Source organism: Humulus lupulus, chromosome 4 (assembly GCF_963169125.1).
Source record: "Humulus lupulus chromosome 4, drHumLupu1.1, whole genome shotgun sequence".
Taxonomy (NCBI): Eukaryota; Viridiplantae; Streptophyta; class Magnoliopsida; order Rosales; family Cannabaceae; genus Humulus; species Humulus lupulus.
This window is the reverse complement of record NC_084796.1, coordinates 159,959,545-159,977,619: the sequence shown is the minus strand read 5'-3', so window position 1 is coordinate 159,977,619 and position 18,075 is coordinate 159,959,545.

Genomic DNA, 18,075 nt, shown 5'->3' with positions numbered 1-18,075 from the left:
GGGATCTGTTGGGAGCACAAGCGCGTGTTCATAGAATCGCGTGGTCTCACTCTCCACGAGCTGGGCTTACCTCAGCTCGTGCAAAGAAAATTTGATTTTTCCTCACGCTTGGGTCGCCTTTTCTGAAATATTTTCTTTTGTTTGCTAGGCGACCAGATGGCACCAAAGAGGAACGCTCCAAAGAAGACCGTCGGCACCTCGGCTTCCCAGCAAGACAAAGGAAAGGCGGTGATGCCGGACTCCCTGATCCCCAACTTTGGGCCGGCAGTGGGGCAGGAGCTCGAGGTGGCTCATGATGCATTTTTCGAGGCGGAGAGGATCGTCTCAAGGATTACCGACCAGACGAAGATCAACAAGCTATTCCTCTCCCACAACATCGGGTTGGGAAGAGCGTCAGTGATTGCCCGACCTCCCGCGGAAGGCGAGCGGAGTTGCGCGCCGCTCGACGAGGAATTCGCGGCCTGGAGCGGCGAGCATTTCAAGGCGGGGGCTTTCCTCCCACTGGACCAGTATTTTGCTGACTTCCTAAATTATGTGAAGTTGGCCCCATTTCAGCTCCCCCCCAACTCTTATCGGTTGTTGGCGGGGTTGAGATATTTATTTTTGAAGCACGAGTGGGAGGTCCCCACTCCAGCGGGCATTTTGTACTTCTTCTGCCTCAAGGCTAGCCCGGATTACCAGGGGCGAGGCGACGGGTTTTACTACCTAACCTGATTTCCCAATACGGCTGCGGTCATCGAGATGCCCAGCCACCCCAACGACTTCAAGGATCAATTCTTCATGTCGACGTGGTTCAGAAACTGCGAGCTCCACTACTTCAATCGTCCTCGTAAGTGTTTTTCATCCTTAACTCGTAAGTTAAGTATCGTTTAGCTCCTCTTGTATTCCTTTCTGACTTAGATTAATCCTGCAGCCATCTTCGCGAGGACAGAGAAATCTGTGACCCTCGGGGCCCAGTACGAGACACTGGCGGGCTTGCCCCCCAGTGAGAAGGATTATCGCGTGCTCGTAACAGACGAGACAATGGTGGCCTGCAAGATGATTTTCCCAAATCAGACTTTGAACCTAAGGAGGCCCCGGGGGCTTCCCCCAGCTCGCGACACCAGACCCATCATCGTGGAGGAGGTCGCGGGAGATGAAGATGAGGAGGACGAGGACGACGAAGTTCCGCTCATGAGGAACAGGAAGAGGGCTTTGGAGGTCGTCCAGAGGACGGGCGAGGAGAGGATCCAGTCCGGAGCAGCCACGGGTCCTTCTGGCCAAGGTAACCCTTACATGTTTAGGAATTTAGATAGGGCCACAGCAGACCCCCGGCTAGCTAGGTTCAACCCTAGGCAGCTCGTCCATCGTCACCGAAGTGATCCGAACCTGAACAGAACCCTGCTCCACTGTGTTGATCGGCTTGTGCTGGACTACCAAGATATCCGGCCTAGGGGTACCGTAGTAGTAGATAACACCCTAGCCTTTAGGTCAATCCTATTTGAGAAGTATGGGACCAACCTTCGGTCCTGGCCATCACTCCGGAGGGGTGCTGTAGCTTCGGGGCTTAGGCAATATGTAGAAGAATCTAGCCCGGAACCGGAGTCAGATCCAGAACCTTCACCAGCTCGGGAGATAATCGACTTAGATTCTCCTGCGGGAGCTCCGGAGCCGATGGTCGTAACCATAGGTTCTTCTAGCCCGGGGGGTAGGATCCCTTTTAGTATGCATATACTTTAATTTCTCTTTTTCCCCCTTTGTTTTTGTTTCTATGTGATTGCTAACTCTTGTACTAATCATGTCTTTGTTTTGACAGAAGAGATGTCTCAGCCCGAGGAGAGCCTGCGAGGTGCGTTCGCTGGGGGGAACCCCGCAGCTTGGGTCGCTGGGCCAAGAATGAAAAGGCTCCGGACGTCCAAGCACGCAGCTGGGACCCCCACCAAGTCTCCTACAAAGGAGAAGGAGCAAGCCCCAGCTGCCCAGGTCATGGGAGCGGTCCCTTCCGCTGCGGGGGGAAGCAACATGCCCCCACCCCCTCCGCGAGCTCCGGCCGCCGCCCGGGACGCAGGAACGGAGCTTGAGGCTTCGAAAATTGTGCCCTCCGAGGTACGCATCCCAGTCAATCCCCAGGACCTGGAGAAGATCCCAGAGGCTTTCCGGGGAACGGTGTATGAGTCGGCGAGCTACGCCGTCAGCCTCATATACAGGTTCACCGAGAAGGAGCTTTGGGCCATCGTGACAATGAGCCCGGTGGGCGTGATGGAGTCTTCAATGGGCATGACCCTAACGGTAAGCTGACTTACCCTTTTATGGCTTTTTATTATTACACTTTGCCCTATTTTTTCTTTCTTCTCTTTTTTCTAAGGAAATTATTCCTCATCTCTTGCAGGGCGTCGTTGCTCTTTAACGTAGCATCGGCAAGACCAAAACTTAGCTTGAGGATATGAGGAACGAGCACCAGACCTCTCTGCAGGCGGCTAGGGATGCCTTGGCAGCCTCGCAGGCCGAGTTGGAAAGGACCCGCTCGAAGGTCCAAGAGCTCGAGACCGCCCTCGCCACCTCACAACAGATCTAGATGCCGCGAAGGCTGAGGCCAAGGCCGCCCTGGAGGCCGAGCAGAAAGCTTCGGAAAAAGCATTGGAAGACCTGCTCTACCATTGCTGGGCCTACAACCCAGACGCTGACTTCTCCTTCCTGTCAGCGAGTCTTTGGGAGCGCTTGCTGGTGAAGTTCCAAGCTTGCCTTGATAAAGAAGCGCCCTCCGAGGCTGGGGAAGGCTCTGGCGCAGCTGAGCAAGGCGAGACGGCGACCTCCAAGGGGCCACCTGGCGGAGCTTAGGGCTTTCTTCTCTTGTGCCCTTTCCTTCACTATTTTTTAATATTTTTTGTGTAACCTTTGCATGAGGTGTTTCCACCTCGAGACAATTTGACTCAATTTTTCTTTTAATTGATCCTCTTTCTTGCCCCTAGGCATTTTGGTTACAATCTTTGAAAAACTTAGTTCGCGTTAATCTTTATCCATATCTCGAGCTCTTTAGAAAGAACAACGATCAATAGATTTAAATCAACTTCTAAGTTTTATGACCCGGTTATATCCAGGAACTTAATTTGAAAACTTAGTTCGCGTTAACTTTTATCCACATCTCGAGCTCTTTAGAAAGAACAACGATCAATAGATTTAAATCAACTTCTAAGTTTTATGACCCGGTTATATCCATGAACTTAATTTGAAAACTTAGTTAGCGTTAACTTTTATCCATATCTCGAGCTCTTTAGGAAGAACAACGATCAATAGATTTAAATCAACTTCTAAGTTTTATGACCCGGTTATATCCATGAACTTAATTTGAAAACTTAGTTAGCGTTAACTTTTATCCATATCTCGAGCTCTTTAGGAAGAACAACGATCAATAGATTTAAATCAACTTCTAAGTTTTATGACCCGGTTATATCCATGAACTTAATTTGAAAACTTAGTTCGCGTTAACTTTTATCCATATCTCGAGCTCTTTAGGAAGAACAACGATCAATAGATTTAAATCAACTTCTAAGTTTTATGACCCGGTTATATCTAGGAACTTAATTTGAAAACTTAGTTCACGTTAAATTTATCCATATCTCGAGCTCTTTAGGAAGAACAACGATCAATAGATTTAAATCAACTTCTAAGTTTTATGACCCGGTTATATCCAGGATAGGAATTAGTTAGCGTTAATCCTTATCAATATCTCGCATTTTTTAAGGAAAACAACGGTCAATCGATATAAATCAACTTCTAAGTCATTAAGGAGACCTGGTTATATCCAGGTACCATATGCCTCCCAAGTAACTGGGAAAGGGTCTTTCGTGGTTACTTTAGATTACACTTGAAAACATGTACAAATATAAACACAAAGCTGATTCTCATTGCTTAATACATACAAAATGGCCTTCTAGGCCTTACAAGTGAATCATTGATAGTATTTCTTTAAATGGATGGCGTTCCAAGTCCGCGGGACTGCCCCTCCATCAAGCCGAGCTAACTTATAAGTTCCCTCCTTAATGACCTCGATGATTTGATATGGTCCTTCCCAGTTCGGTCCCAAGACTCCATCTTTGGGGTCCTTACCGGCTAAGAAGACTCTCCTTAGGACCAGGTCGCCAACGCTGAAAGCGCGCTTTTTGACTTTGGAGTTGAAATAGCGAGTGACCTTCTGTTGATAATGGGCGAGCTGGAGTTGCGAATCTTCCCGCCTTTCATCAACTAAGTCGAGGGAATTACACAGTAGCTCGTGGTTACGGTCCTGGTCGTAAGATTGGACCCTATTCGAAAGCACCTTAACATCCACGGGGAGGACTGCCTCACTCCCAAAGGTTAGGGAAAAAGGAGTATGACCCGTAGGAGTCCGATGCGAGGTCCAGTATGCCCATAGGACCTGGGGGAGCTGTTCCAACCAGACCCCCTTCGCTTTATCTAATCTCTTCTTGAGGCTCACCTTTAGAGTCTTGTTGACAGCTTCGACCTGGCCATTCACCTGAGGATAGGCCACGGAGAAGAAACTTTTCACAATTCCGTACCTTTCACAAAACTCGGTGAACAGGTCGCTGTCGAACTGAGTGCCGTTATCGGAAACGATCTTCTTGAGCAGGCCGAATCGGCAAACAATGATTTTAACCACGAAGTCAAGCACTTTTTTGGATGTTATCGTCGCCAGAGGCTTTGCCTCAGCCCACTTCATAAAGTAGTTGATGGCCACCACGGCGTAGCGGACCCCGCCCTTTCTAGTAGGGAGGGCGCCCACCAAGTCGATCCCCCAAACTGCGAAGGGCCATGGGGACAAGATCATCTTCCGCTCGACTGGAGGAGCTCGGGCAACTGCAGCGAATCGCTGGCACTTGTTGCATTTCTTCATGTATGAGATCGAGTCTTTGGACAGAGTTGGCCAGTAATACCCTTGCCTCAGGACCTTTAAGGCCAAGCTCTGCCCCCCGGTGTGGTCTCCGCAAAAACCCTCGTGCACCTCCTGCAGGATGGCCTTTGCTTCACCTGGAAGAACACATCAGAGGAGAGGTAGGGAGTGCCCATGTCAGTATAACACCCCATCTACCATCGTATACCTTAGGGCTTGGTACAGGACTCGCCGTGCATCATTACGCCCTTCAGGCAGCTTTCCCTCGACGAGATACTCAAGGATGGGGGTCATCCAGGTCGGCCTGGCATCGATCATCTTGACCTCCGTCCTGATATCTTCTATGCTTGGTTTCTCCAAGAATTCTATCGGCACTAACCCCAAGGTCTCCGTCTCCCCAGAGGTGGCGAGCTTGGCAAGAGCGTCTACGTTAGCGTTCTGGTCCCGAGGTATCTGTTCGATCGAGCCTCGCTCAAACGCGGACAACTCAACTTTTACCTTTGCCAGATAGGCGGCCATCTTTGGTCCCTGTGCTTGATATTCGCCCAGAACTTGATTTACCACGAGCTGGGAGTCACTGAAGCACTGGACGGAGCTCGCCTTTAACTCCTGGGCTATCCTCAGCCCAGCCAGTAAAGCTTCGTATTCGGCCTCGTTGTTGGAGGCCTTGAATCCGAATCTCAGTGCCGAGTGGAATCTATGTCCCTCAAGGGATATCAAAATGATTCCAGCTCCGGAGCCGTTCTCGTTAGATGAACCATCCACAAAGATCCTCCACGACGCTTGGGGCGAGGTGAATTGGGGTGAGTCCTCCGCGGGATCCTCCTGGAATCCCGCGCATTCTGCCATAAAATCGGCCTGACTTTTTATAGCAGTTCGCAGAGTGTACAAAATCTCGAACTGACTGAGTTCGATTGCCCACTTTAACAAACGTCCCGATGCTTTAGGTTTTTGCAAAACCTACCTTAAAGGTTGATCGGTCATGACGTGTATCGAGTGGGACTGGAAGTACGGTCTGAGCTTTCGAGAGGCCGTGATGAGGCAGAACGCCAATTTCTCCATCAACGAGTACCAGGATTCAGCTCCGAGAAGTCTCCTGATGATGTAGTAGACTGGTCTCTGAACTCGGTCTTTTTCTCGTACCAATACGACACTAGCTGCATCCTCCGTGACAGCTAGGTAGAGAAAAAGAGGCTCTCCTGCCTTTGGTTTGGACAGTACGGGTGGCTCGGCCAGATGTGCCTTCACGTCGAGGAATGCGCTTTCGCACTCTTCTATCCATTCGAACTTCTTGTTTCCCCAGAGCAGGTTGTAGAATGGCAAACACATATCGATGGACTTGGAAATAAACCGATTGAGGGCTGCCACTCTTCCTGTCAGGCCTTGGACATCTTTTCGCGACCTGGGCGAGGGAAGCTCGAGCCGTGATCTGATCTTGTCGGGGTTTGCTTCGGTTCCTCGGGTATTGACGATGAACCCCAGGAATTTCCCTGATGCGACTCCAAAAGTGCACTTCTGTAGATTAAGCCTCATGCCATATTCCCGTAGTATCTTAAAACATTCTTCCAGGTCGGAAACATGGTCGTCGGCAGTCTTTGACTTGACTAGCATGTCATCAACGTACACTTCCATGTTTTTTCCGATCTGGTCCGCGAACATTCTATTGACTAACCTTTGGTAGGTAGCTCTGGCGTTCTTCAGCCCGAACGACATGACCTTGTAACAATAAACGTTAGTCGGGGTCATGAAACTGGTGTGCTCCTGATCTGTCGGATTCATGGCGATCTGATTGTAGCCCAAGTACGCGTCCATAAATGACATGAGCTCGTGCCCCGCTGTGGCATCTACCAACTGGTCAATCCTTGGTAGTGGAAAACAATCCTTGGCGTAGGCTTTATTCAAGTCGGAGAAGTCTATGCTGGTCCGCCACTTTTCGTTGGGCTTCGGGACCAGCACGGGGTTGGCGACCCATATTGGAAACTTGGCTTCACGGATAAAGCCACATTTTTTGAGCCGGGATACTTCTTCTTTTAGGGCTTCAGCCCGGGTCGTCCCTAGGCATCTTTGCTTCTGGGACTTGGCGGGAATGCTTTTATCCAGATGAAGTGTATGCATGATGACACTCGGGCTGATTCCCACCATGTCCTCATGGGACCATGCAAATACGTCTAGGTTATTTCGCAGAAACTCAGTCAGCTCTGCCTTCCTCTTGCTGCAGAGGTTTTTCCCGAGCTTGACCATCCGTGATGGATTCTGCAGATCAATGTTCACTTCCTCAAGCTCCTCAATAGCATGGAGCTCGGATCTGTCCTCGCCTATTCGGGGGTCAATATCCTCACTTAATACGACATTTTCCCCTTTGTTGCTTTGAGGTTTTTCAATCTCAAGATCAGCTAAGGGTTCCTGAGATTCCTCTTCACCATTTTGGATGGCCATTGCCAGCTGCCCGGGTTTAGATTTTCCCTTCATGGAAATGCTGTAGCATTCCCTGGCAGCGAGCTGATCGCCATGGACAGTGCATATTCCCGTGGAAGTAGGGAATTTCATCGCGAGGTGGCGAATGGAAGTGACGGCCTCAAACGCCATGAGTGTAGGTCGTCCCAAGATTGCATTGTACGCAGCTGTGCAGTCAATGACCATGAACTCGAGGAGTTTCGAGACCGTTCGAGGTCCTTCTCCCAGGGTGATCACCAACTCGATCGTCCCTATGGCCGCCGATCGTTCTCCCGAAAAACCATATAACATCATGGAGGTCACCTTCAGCTTGGCGACGGTCAAACCCATCTTCTCTAACGTGAATCGGAATAGGAGGTTCACCGAGCTCCCGTTGTCGATCAGCACCCTCCTCACCTTCTGATTGGCCAGCTGAACTGCCACGACCAAAGGGTCGTTGTGAGGGAACTGGACATTACCCGCATCTTCCTCCATAAAAATGATCGGTTGCTTCTCCAATCGCTGCTGCTTTGGCAGGCGCTGCTCCGTTATGAGCCTTCAGTTCGTTCACGTATCTCTTCTGGGCGCCTCTGCTCGTGCCAGCCAAATGCGGTCCTCCACAGATGGTGGATATCTCCCCTCCAACCAAGGGAGGAAGGACGTCCTGATCTACCCGAGGCCCGGGCAGACTGGCCGGGACTTCTGGAGCAGGTCAACTTGCTGGAACCCTATTCCGTGCGTATTGAGCCAAGGGTCCGGCTCGGATGAGGGTCTCGATCTCATCTTTTAAATTCCTACAATCGTCGGTATTGTGGCCAACATCGTTATGGAAACGGAAAAACTTGGAGGTGTCTCTCTTCCCTTTGTGGTGCTTTAATGGCTCTGGCCTCTTCCAGGGGACTCGAGCAGAGTTGGCTAGGAAAATATTCTCCCTAGACTGGGTGAGCTCTGTATAAGTCGCGTAGACGGGCTTGAATTTGTCTACGGACTTATTCTTCTTTTGGCCGTGCTGGCCGCCTTCACCATTCCCCTTTCTTTTGCCTCCACTGAGCTGGTTGTTCTGTGTGACGTTTTGGATCGCTGCCACGACCTCCGTCCCTACTCTAGCGGGCTGATCAGGGACCTGGCTGGTTCCTGCAGCTGAGGCTTCGACTTCCTCCAAGTTTATCCATTCCTGGGCCCTATTAAGGAATTCGTTAACCGAGCTGTCCCCCTTCCTTTGTATGTCTTTCCAGAGATCCCCTCCGACGAGGATTCTAGTTCTCATGGCCATGAGCTTGGAGCTATCATCCGCGTCTCTGGCCCGAGCAGCGATGTTCGCAAATCTGCTCAGGTAGGCCTTCAGAGTTTCACCGGGCTGCTGCCTCACGTTAGCCAAAGAGTCGGCCTGAACGCGGGCAGCCTGGGAGGCTCGGAATGCCCTTTTGAAATCTCCCGAGAAAGTCTTCCAGGAGCCGATTGACTGTCTTTTACCTTGCTTGAACCACTGCCTGGCAGGTCCAGTCAGTGTGGAAGGAAAGATTAAACATCTCAGCTCGGGGCCAATGTTGTGGGCCATCATCAGGGTGTTAAACATCCCTAGGTGATCCGACGGGTCTCCGTCTCCATTGAATTTAGACAGGTGCGGCATACGGAAACCAGGTGGGTACGCCGTTGCTACTATGCTGGGGGCGAAGAGCTCCATCTCGTCCCCTGAATCATATTCATCTTTTTCTTTTTCTGATAGGAGCTTCCTCATCAGCTCCTCCATCTGGGCCAAGCGCTCGAGGGTTTGGTACTGATGCCCTTGGTTATTCCGGGGCTGTTCAACAGCTCCGGATCCATTGTACATATTTGGTGAGTTATTTCCCCTCCTATCTTGAGATAGGTTATTTGGTGCATTCCCTCCGTTACGTACTTCAGACAGAGCCCCCCCTGAGCGAGCGTGGCTATCTCCTCCTGCTGGCTCCCCTCTATGAGAGTTAAGGCGATCTCACAGGTCGCCTCCCTGGGTGGTTTGATGACTTTGTGCCGAACTCAAACGCTGATGCAGGTCTCCCCCAGAGAGATCGCTCCGACGACTGCCGGTCCAGTGGCTCCTGGTAGATAGGCTTGGAGTCCGCCCTTGGTGGTGAGGACCTGGGCTTTCCCTTGGCGCCCTGCTATGCCGGGAAGGTCCAGGTGACGGCAGGTTTCTCCTGCTACTTCCGTAGGCTGGAATATCTCGTACGGGGCGGGGAGGAGATGAATATCTGATTGGAGACGGAGGATGTATGACTGGAGAGGCGATCCTGGTTTCGTCTGGACGGATCAAGTTCGGTGGGGGCCTTTTAGCCCTACCAACCTGCTGGTCCCGCGCCTGGCGAACTGGACGAGGCGCAGGGCGGTTGTTGGGGACAGGCTGATGCTGCGAGCCCTCCCCGGATCTCCTTCGGGAATTTCGTCGAGCTCCCCTGGGCACTCTCGAGGATGGTTGGGAGCTAGGAGTCGACGTCCTGACCGAATAGCTGTATTGCTGTTGCCTGGCTCCAGGCACTTCTTCGAAGCTTGCCTCTCGATGGTGTGATGAAGGAGTGGAGTTGGCTGTCGAAAATCTGTCCGAGCGGCTATGCCTGGACCGGTTACCCCGGCGAGACTTAGGAGCCTCGCCTTGCCTCTCTCCGACGTTAGCGTCAGTTGTGAGAGGGGGTAGTCGGGCCAGCACATCATTGATCTGCTGGTTAGCTATTACTAGATGGCTCCTTTGCTGAGCGTTCTCCATCTCCACCGCCGTGTAATAACACGGGTTTGGATTAGGTGGCCGGGGCGCCGAACTTCCGGTGTCATCTTGGCCCGCTGGCTGCTTTCCTGGCTGCTGCTGGGCTTGAGGAACTTGTTCACCAGGGATGGCAGTATGATGAGCCTCCTGCCCATCATGTTGTTCGGCCTCGTTACCGTGCCTGGATCGAGTAGTCACCATAGTTGGATGTTTGCGACTGCACTTAATCGAACTTGCTCTCAATGAAAGCACCAAACTGTTGACACAGTTCTTCGCCAACAGGAAATTAAGAAAAGGAGACAAAGGAATTAGTGCTTAAGTTGAACCGAAACAGATATATGATCTTAGGAAATGAAATGGTGACTCAAGAAACGTTTTTTTTAAGTGGTTCAAAGGTTAAAATCTTTCTACTCCACTAGTCAGTATTATTGCTATAGGCTGGATATTTGATTACAGGGTATTTCTTACAAGAGAGAATCCAACCCCTATTTAATCCCAGGGTCTCCATATTTATAGGAGAAGGCACCTGGGAGTTGGTAAGAAGGTCATCCCATGACCTTCTTACCTATCGTATCAACTCTGTGACATTCATGATTAATTCCTAAACCTGACACATAAGTGTGGTCAAATCAATAGGTAAGGAGATAATGGGCCGCACGGCCCAACCCAGTCGTGGGTGTCTGAATACACACGTTCCTGCTGCGTGTCTGAGAAGTCAGGGGCATATCAGACACGTGATGTCTGATATATGCACGTTTACCTTGCGTGTGTTGACTTTACAAAGGGTCATAGCCTCCAACTCTAGCTCGTACCACGAGCTGGATACTTAACTCGACCTTCGGCCTTCAGAGCCCGGACTCTGTCCTTAAGTTATCAGAGGCAGACCTTTAGGTTACCTCGAGCTAAGGAGGTACGATCTTATGACGGAAGCTTCGGTTTTGGGGATGTCCACAAGATAACCATGATTAGGCCATAGCTCAGCTCGCTAATAAGCCCGTGGGAAAATCAGGGCGTACATCACCTATCAACACTATGTTGATATTCTGCTTCCAATTAAGGAAGTTTTCTCCAATGAGTTTCTTCATCGAAAGTTGAGAAAGGATGGGAGTAGGCATAGACACTACTTAGCTTAAAACTACAAATTACCAATAAAATAGAAATCAATCACATTTTCTCAATAAAACTTCTATTCACACAAATTTCAAGAAATAGCACAACATATACCAAAAATATATAAGATATGAGAGAAAAATACCAAAAACAATCACATCTCTATTTCTTCAGGTTTTTAACTAATCTATGATATCCTTGTCCCGGTTGGCGAAAGTAAAAAATACCACTAGTTAAATAGAGTTGTAAACCCATTTAATAATGGACACCATTATTAACAACCTACTATTTGATCAAAATAAGAAAACAAAATCTCTTATTTTATGAGCTAGACCCACGGCTTCAATAATAATAGATTTAGTCCTAGTAGTCACCGTAGGGGTGAGTCTAGTAGAATTTGACCTATAATTATCTATCTTTTGAAATCTAACCTTGTCAAAATAGCTAATGAACACCTTCCGTAGGGGGACGAATCAAAGCGCCTCGAGGCCCCATTAAGCTATTGACTATGTTAAATCAACGGTGGAGATCGAATAAAAATCTTAAAATAAACTCATTATTAAAATAAAAAATAGTATTTTTATTATTTATTTTTAGAAAATTAATGACTATGGTTTTCCAAAAAAAATTAAACATATTAAATTTTTAAAACCAAAGTCCTATAATTTCCTATTAATTCTAAAGTGTCACATTGAAACAAATTCAATTAATTTGTTGCTAATCAATATTTAGGTTTAACTAATATAATGAACCTTTATAATTAAGTCCTACTCAGGTAAATGGGCCTTAACAATTGGGCTTGTATGGAGGAGGGCTGGGTCCAGTATGTCGTTCCCACTACAAAGACCCCTATCTTCCATACAAGGTCCAAAAGACAGGAATTTAAACATTCGTTTTATTAATTGTTATTAATTGATTAGACTCACTATAGTCATGCAAAGCAAATGGGCCTTCACAAGTGGAATCATCGACAAGAGAGGAATTTAAACTTTACATTTTCTAATGGGCCCAAATAAAACCTATCATTTTATGAATATTTTATTTGGAAAAATACCATATATCTAGCAAACATATGGGCCACAATATGCATCTAAGCCCAATTGCAAAAATACCACATATTGTGCAAACATACATGTTATAAATGGATGTGCCTAATCATGTTACTATATGAGCAATTCTATGAATTTATGCAAAAATACCACAATTTATTTCATTTGCAAAAATACCACAATTAATTATCTAGAATTTATCAAAAAATTCAAATTAATTAAATTTTTTACAAAAAGTAAGTCAATTTAAATGAAATTTATCAACAATTAACAATAGTTAATTTCAATTTCATTTATCAACAATCAATTTGGTTTAGGTTAATTTGAAAAAAAATATTAATTAATTTAAATAGGATTTATCAACAATTAACCAAAGTTAATTTAAATCCTATTTATTAAAAAAAATATTTTATTAATTGGCTAAAAAAAAATGATATTTTTCAAAATTTAACCAATATTAAATTTTAAAATCAATATCTAAACTATTTTTCAAAAATATCTCGTGTTGTTACAACTATTAGCTAATATTTTAACCATTTAAAAAATATACATAAATAGTTATAACAATCCTAAAATATCTCAAAATAGTTAAAAAAATTCAAATATTCATAAAAATATCTAACTAACAACATTCAAATTTCAAATAATTTAAATATTAAAAACTATAGAATAAAAAGATATTTAAGTTTTCAAATAAAGATTTAATAAAAAAAACAAGAATTGAAATGAAAATATCTTAAATATCTGATATCTTAATTCTAATATTTTAATATATTAAAAGATTTAAAATTAAGTTGTTAGTCTATTTTTAAATTTGAATTTGAATCTTTGTAGAAAATATCTGATTATTTAAATCTCAACTAACAAAAATATCTTATTTAACAAAAAAATTTAAATGATAAAACAAAAAAGATATTTTTGGTTTTGATTATAAATAATAAATTTCAAAAATTTTAATTTTCTTTAATTTAAAAAAAAATTGGATGAATAGTACCCATGGTACTGTTCATCGCATGCATGCGCGCGCACATGGGAGCCAGTGCAAAAAAATTTCGAAATTTTTTTGTGTGCAATTTTGCAAACCAAAACAATTTTCTAATTAATTTTTAACATGTTTTACACAAAATAAAGCATATATAAAATCAATAGCATAGAAAACACAACGAAATATCCTAAAAAATTGCTAAAAATCACATAAAATCAATATGCTTCATAAAAACATGAAAATTCATCCAATTATTCAAACATATCAAATAATCCAATTTTAAACATGTTCATGCATGAAAATAAAGATTACAAAAGTCTATGAGGCTAGTTGTTGGATTAGCTTATACACGATCTTTATTTATTTTCATGTATATCTAATATTAAACAAATTAATACGAGATAGCCTAAAACATGTTTCTAAAATTGAATTCAAAGAGAAACAAAGAATAGAATACTTACAGTATATGCAGCGGAATGAAAGAGTCATTCCTTCAGTTTCTCTATGTTGATGCGTTTCTTCGGCAACAGGTAATTATACGAATAAATGGGATGGATCAGTGCTAATTGGTGAACCGTAATATGAAAATAACTATAGATGATCACTCGTTTCTTTTTAGGTGGTTCCAAGGTTAAAATCTCTCTAGTCCACCAGGCGATATTATTGATATCTCCTGACTATTTCTTACAAAGTGTTTCTTTACAAAAATATGCCAACCCCTTGCACTACCCAGGGTCTTGGTATTTATAGGAAGAAGATATCTGGGTTGGAAATGGGGTCATCCCGTGATCTCTTTATCCTTCACACCATATCTATGAAACTGATGATTTATTCCTAAACTTTGCAGTGAAGTGTGGTCTAATCAATATGTAAGGAAGGATAATGGGCCACATGGCCCAAATCAGGCGTGGGATGTATGAACACGCGTGTTTATACTGCGTGTCCGAGAAATCAAGAATAGAATAGACACGTGATGTCTGATATATGCACGTTTATATTGCGTAGTTGACTTTACAAGGGTTCGGATGTCAGATCTCTGTTGCATCAGGAGCTTAGTATGGCGCCAACTCGTGACACTCATACTTCTGCTACACGATGCCTCCATGTAGCAGTTAACTCTCTAATTAGCTCGGGCTGGAGAAAAGGAGGCCCGCAAAACACAGCTCCGGGTGGACAATCTACACGTGTCAGATCGAATTAGGCCATTTTCTAGCTCGCCAATATGTGTGGATATTTAGGGTATACATTTTCCCCCCAAGCCCCTGCTCGTGACCCATGACGTCATCCGTGGCCTTCACAGCGGGGTCTTTTAAGTATCCATTTCGACTCTTCATGTCCTGCCCACTGCGTGGGCATCGGACACGTGGAGCGTCGTGGTTGGCAACTATTTAGTTTCCGAGAATTGCATTAAATGGCCTAGCCTGCTTTAGGCTTTCGTTTCGCCTCTCGAGTTATGACCCTCGTATCTCACATTAATTTGATCGAACAGTCCTCGTTCCTTTATGCCTCTTACGTATATATAAGGTTGACCATCTTCCGTATTAGCCACCCTTCATTTGAAATTTTTTCCTCATTTTCTCTCCTTTTTAGTCTCAGAAGTTTCTCTTCTTCCGGTTATCATCCCAGAGATCCCTACGCTCTCACCATAAGAGTTTCTGCACCTGTCCAGCTTTAAAGACTCCACCAGGACTTCGATTCCTACGCTTTTTGTGGCTTCCATACGGAAAATACACTGTAAGTCCTCTGCCTATTGCATGTTTTGATCTTTCTATTTTTCTGTTAGGTAAACCTCTTTCTTAGTTGCATACTGTAGGTTGTTTTCGGCTGGTTTTTGGTGCATAGGTTTTGATCCTAGGTATATCGACTATATGAGAACATGTCTAGGAACATGATGTTTGGGACAAGATAAATTATGGTTAATTTTTCTAGGTAGCTTTAGGGAATGCCTGTTTGGAAAGGGGAAGGTGAGAGGTTTCTAGGGTGCAAAACCGAGTAGCTTAGGAGTCATGCTTCGTAGGCGGTTTTGCTTTTTAAAACTTTCCCTCCAAGGCAAGCATTATCCCAACCCTCTTGACACATAGATCCCGAGCAATCAGGGATCCATTGGAAACGTGGGCGCGTGACCATGGCATCGCATCACCTCACGCACCGCGGGTTGAGATTACCTCAGCACGTGTACAAAAATCACTTCTCGTGCTATATTCCCTTTTCTATTTCTAGGTCACCTATTTAAAATTTTCTTCATTCTTGTTCGTTAGGCGACCAGATGGGACCTAGGAAAAACATACCCAAGAAGAGCACGACTGGCTCGTCATCCCAGCAGGCCAGCAAAGGGAAAGGGATTGCTGTGGATTCTCCCATCCTCCACTTCGGTCCCATGGTGGAGAATGAGGTCAAGGTGGGACTTGATGCTTTCTTCGAGGTAGAGAGGATAGTCTCGAAGATTATGACCCAAGGGAGGGTCAACAAGATCCTGCTCTCCCATAACATCGAAATCGGGACAGGCACTTTTGTTGCCCGACCTCCACTCGAGGGCGAGAGGAGCTACACGCCCCTCGACGAGGAGTTCGCGGCTTGGAGAGACGAACACCTCAAGGCCGGGGCCTTCCTACCTCTGGACTAGTACTTCGTGGATTTTCTGAATTACGTGAAGCTGGCTCCCTTCCAACTGCCCCCTAACTCCTACCGTTTGCTGGAGGGGCTGAGGTACCTCATGAGTGGGAGGTCCTGACCCCAGCGGACATCCTTTTCTTCTTCTGCCTCAAAGCCAGCCCGGATCAACGGGGCCGAGGCGACGAGTTCTACTATTTGACCTGTTTTCCCAACTCTCACACAGCCATCGAGCTGCCTAGCCACCCCAATGACTTCAAGGACCAGTAATTCATGTCGACGGGGTTTCACAACTGCGAATACCACTACTTCAATCATCCTCGTAAGTTCACTATATTCTCAGCTTGCAAAATCACCACATTGCTTTATTTCTTTTCATGTATGTTGACTTGAACATCATCGTGCAACTATTTTTGCGAGGACGGCCAAATCGGTGACCCTTGGGGGTCAATACGACACCTTGGCGGGGCTCCCACCAAGTGAAAAAGACTACCGTCAGCTCGTATCTGATGAGATGATGTTGGCGTGTAAGTTGATTTCTCCGGGTCAGACTCTGGCCTTAAGGAGGTCGCGGGCTATCCTAGTAGCTCGCAAGCTGGTACCTGTCCCCGAGGGGGATGCTGCGGACAGTGACGAGCAAGATGAGGTACCGCTCGTGCGACGAAAGCAGGCTCTCGAGGCTGCTCAGGGCCTCAACGCGGATCGGATTCAGTTCGGGGCAGCAGCCGGCCCCTCCGGCCAAGGTAACCCATACCTGTTGAGGGACTTAGACAGGGCTACCACAAACCAAAGGCTGGCTAGGTTTAACCCAAGCCAGTTCGTACATCGTCATCGAGATGACCCAGACCTTAACATAACCCTACTCCAGTGTGTATATCAACTAGTGTTGCGCCATGATATGGGCTGCCCTAGGGGAACTGTAGTAGTAGAAAACACCCTGGCTTTTAGGTCGGCCTTTTTTGAGGAGTACGGGACCAACCTTAGGTCGTGGCCCTCTCTTCTGGAGGGTGTAGTCACTCCAGGGCTTAGGCAGTATGTAGAGGAGTCCAGTCCTGAGGTAGATCCACACCTAGAACCCCCTCTCATTCGCGAAGTTATAAACTTAGACTCCCCCATAGAAGCACCGAGGCTGGAGGTCGTGGCACTAGATTCCTCCTCCAGCTCGGAGGGTAGGACCTTTGCAATACATCTTTAGACTTTCTTGTAATGAAGTAACCTTACATGTATACTAACGCTCCCTTCTTTTTTTTTGTTTCAGGCGAAGAGATGGCTCAGCCCGGTGACAACGTCCTGCGGTCCATCTTCCAAGGGGGGAATCCTTCCTCCGGATCGTCCGGGCCACTGGTCAAGAAACCCCGACTGATCAAGAAGGCTCCTCCTCCCGGGACCACCTCCAAGTATCCCGCTAAGGGGAGGAGCTAGGTCCCTGCTGCCGCAGAGAACATGCCCCCACCTCCCCCGCGACTCCGGTCCCTACTTGGGAGGCACCAGATGGAACCCCGCCCGCTCCCACTCCCACCGTGTGCATCCTGGTTAACACTCAGGCCCTCGAGAAAATCCCCGAGGCCTTCCGAGGGACGGTTTACGAGACTGCGAGCTATACGGTGGATCATTACTACAATGCCACCCAAGGGACTTGTGGGAGATCGAGACGAGGAGCCCTGAGAATGTTATGGAGTCTTCACTGGGGATGACTCTCACGGTAAGTTTATTTAGTTAACTTTCTTTGTTTTCCTCTCAGCACATGCTTCTTTGCTTGCTTTCTAGCACATGCCTTACTATCTATGTCTTTGCAGGCGGCTTTGGCTCTACACCGTGGCATAGCTCGGTCCAGGGCCAGGTTTGACGAGATCAGGGGCAAGCCACCCTCACGTTTGCCCAACAACAAGAGCAAAATGCCAAGGCTACCCTGACGGCTGCCAAAGAAAGCGAAAAGGCCGCGCAGGTCGCCTTGGTTGCTGCGAAGGCCGAACTGGAGGCAGCCAAGGCTAAGCAATTGGAGGCCGAGGCTGCACAGGCCGCCTTGGTCATTGTGAAGGTCGAGCTTGAGGAGGCCAAGGCTAAGCAGTTGGAGCCCGAGGTCGCCACTGTGGCAGAGAGGGCGTCTTCTAGCTCCTCCATGGAGGCCATGCTCTATCACTGCTGGGCCTTCAACCAGGATGGCGACTTTTCCTTCCTGGTACCTAAGGTGTGGGGCCATTCCTCGAGAAGTTCAAGGCCCGCCTTCAACAAGAGCCACCTTCTGAGACTGGGGAGACTTCCACTGCTGGCGAGCAGGAGGCCG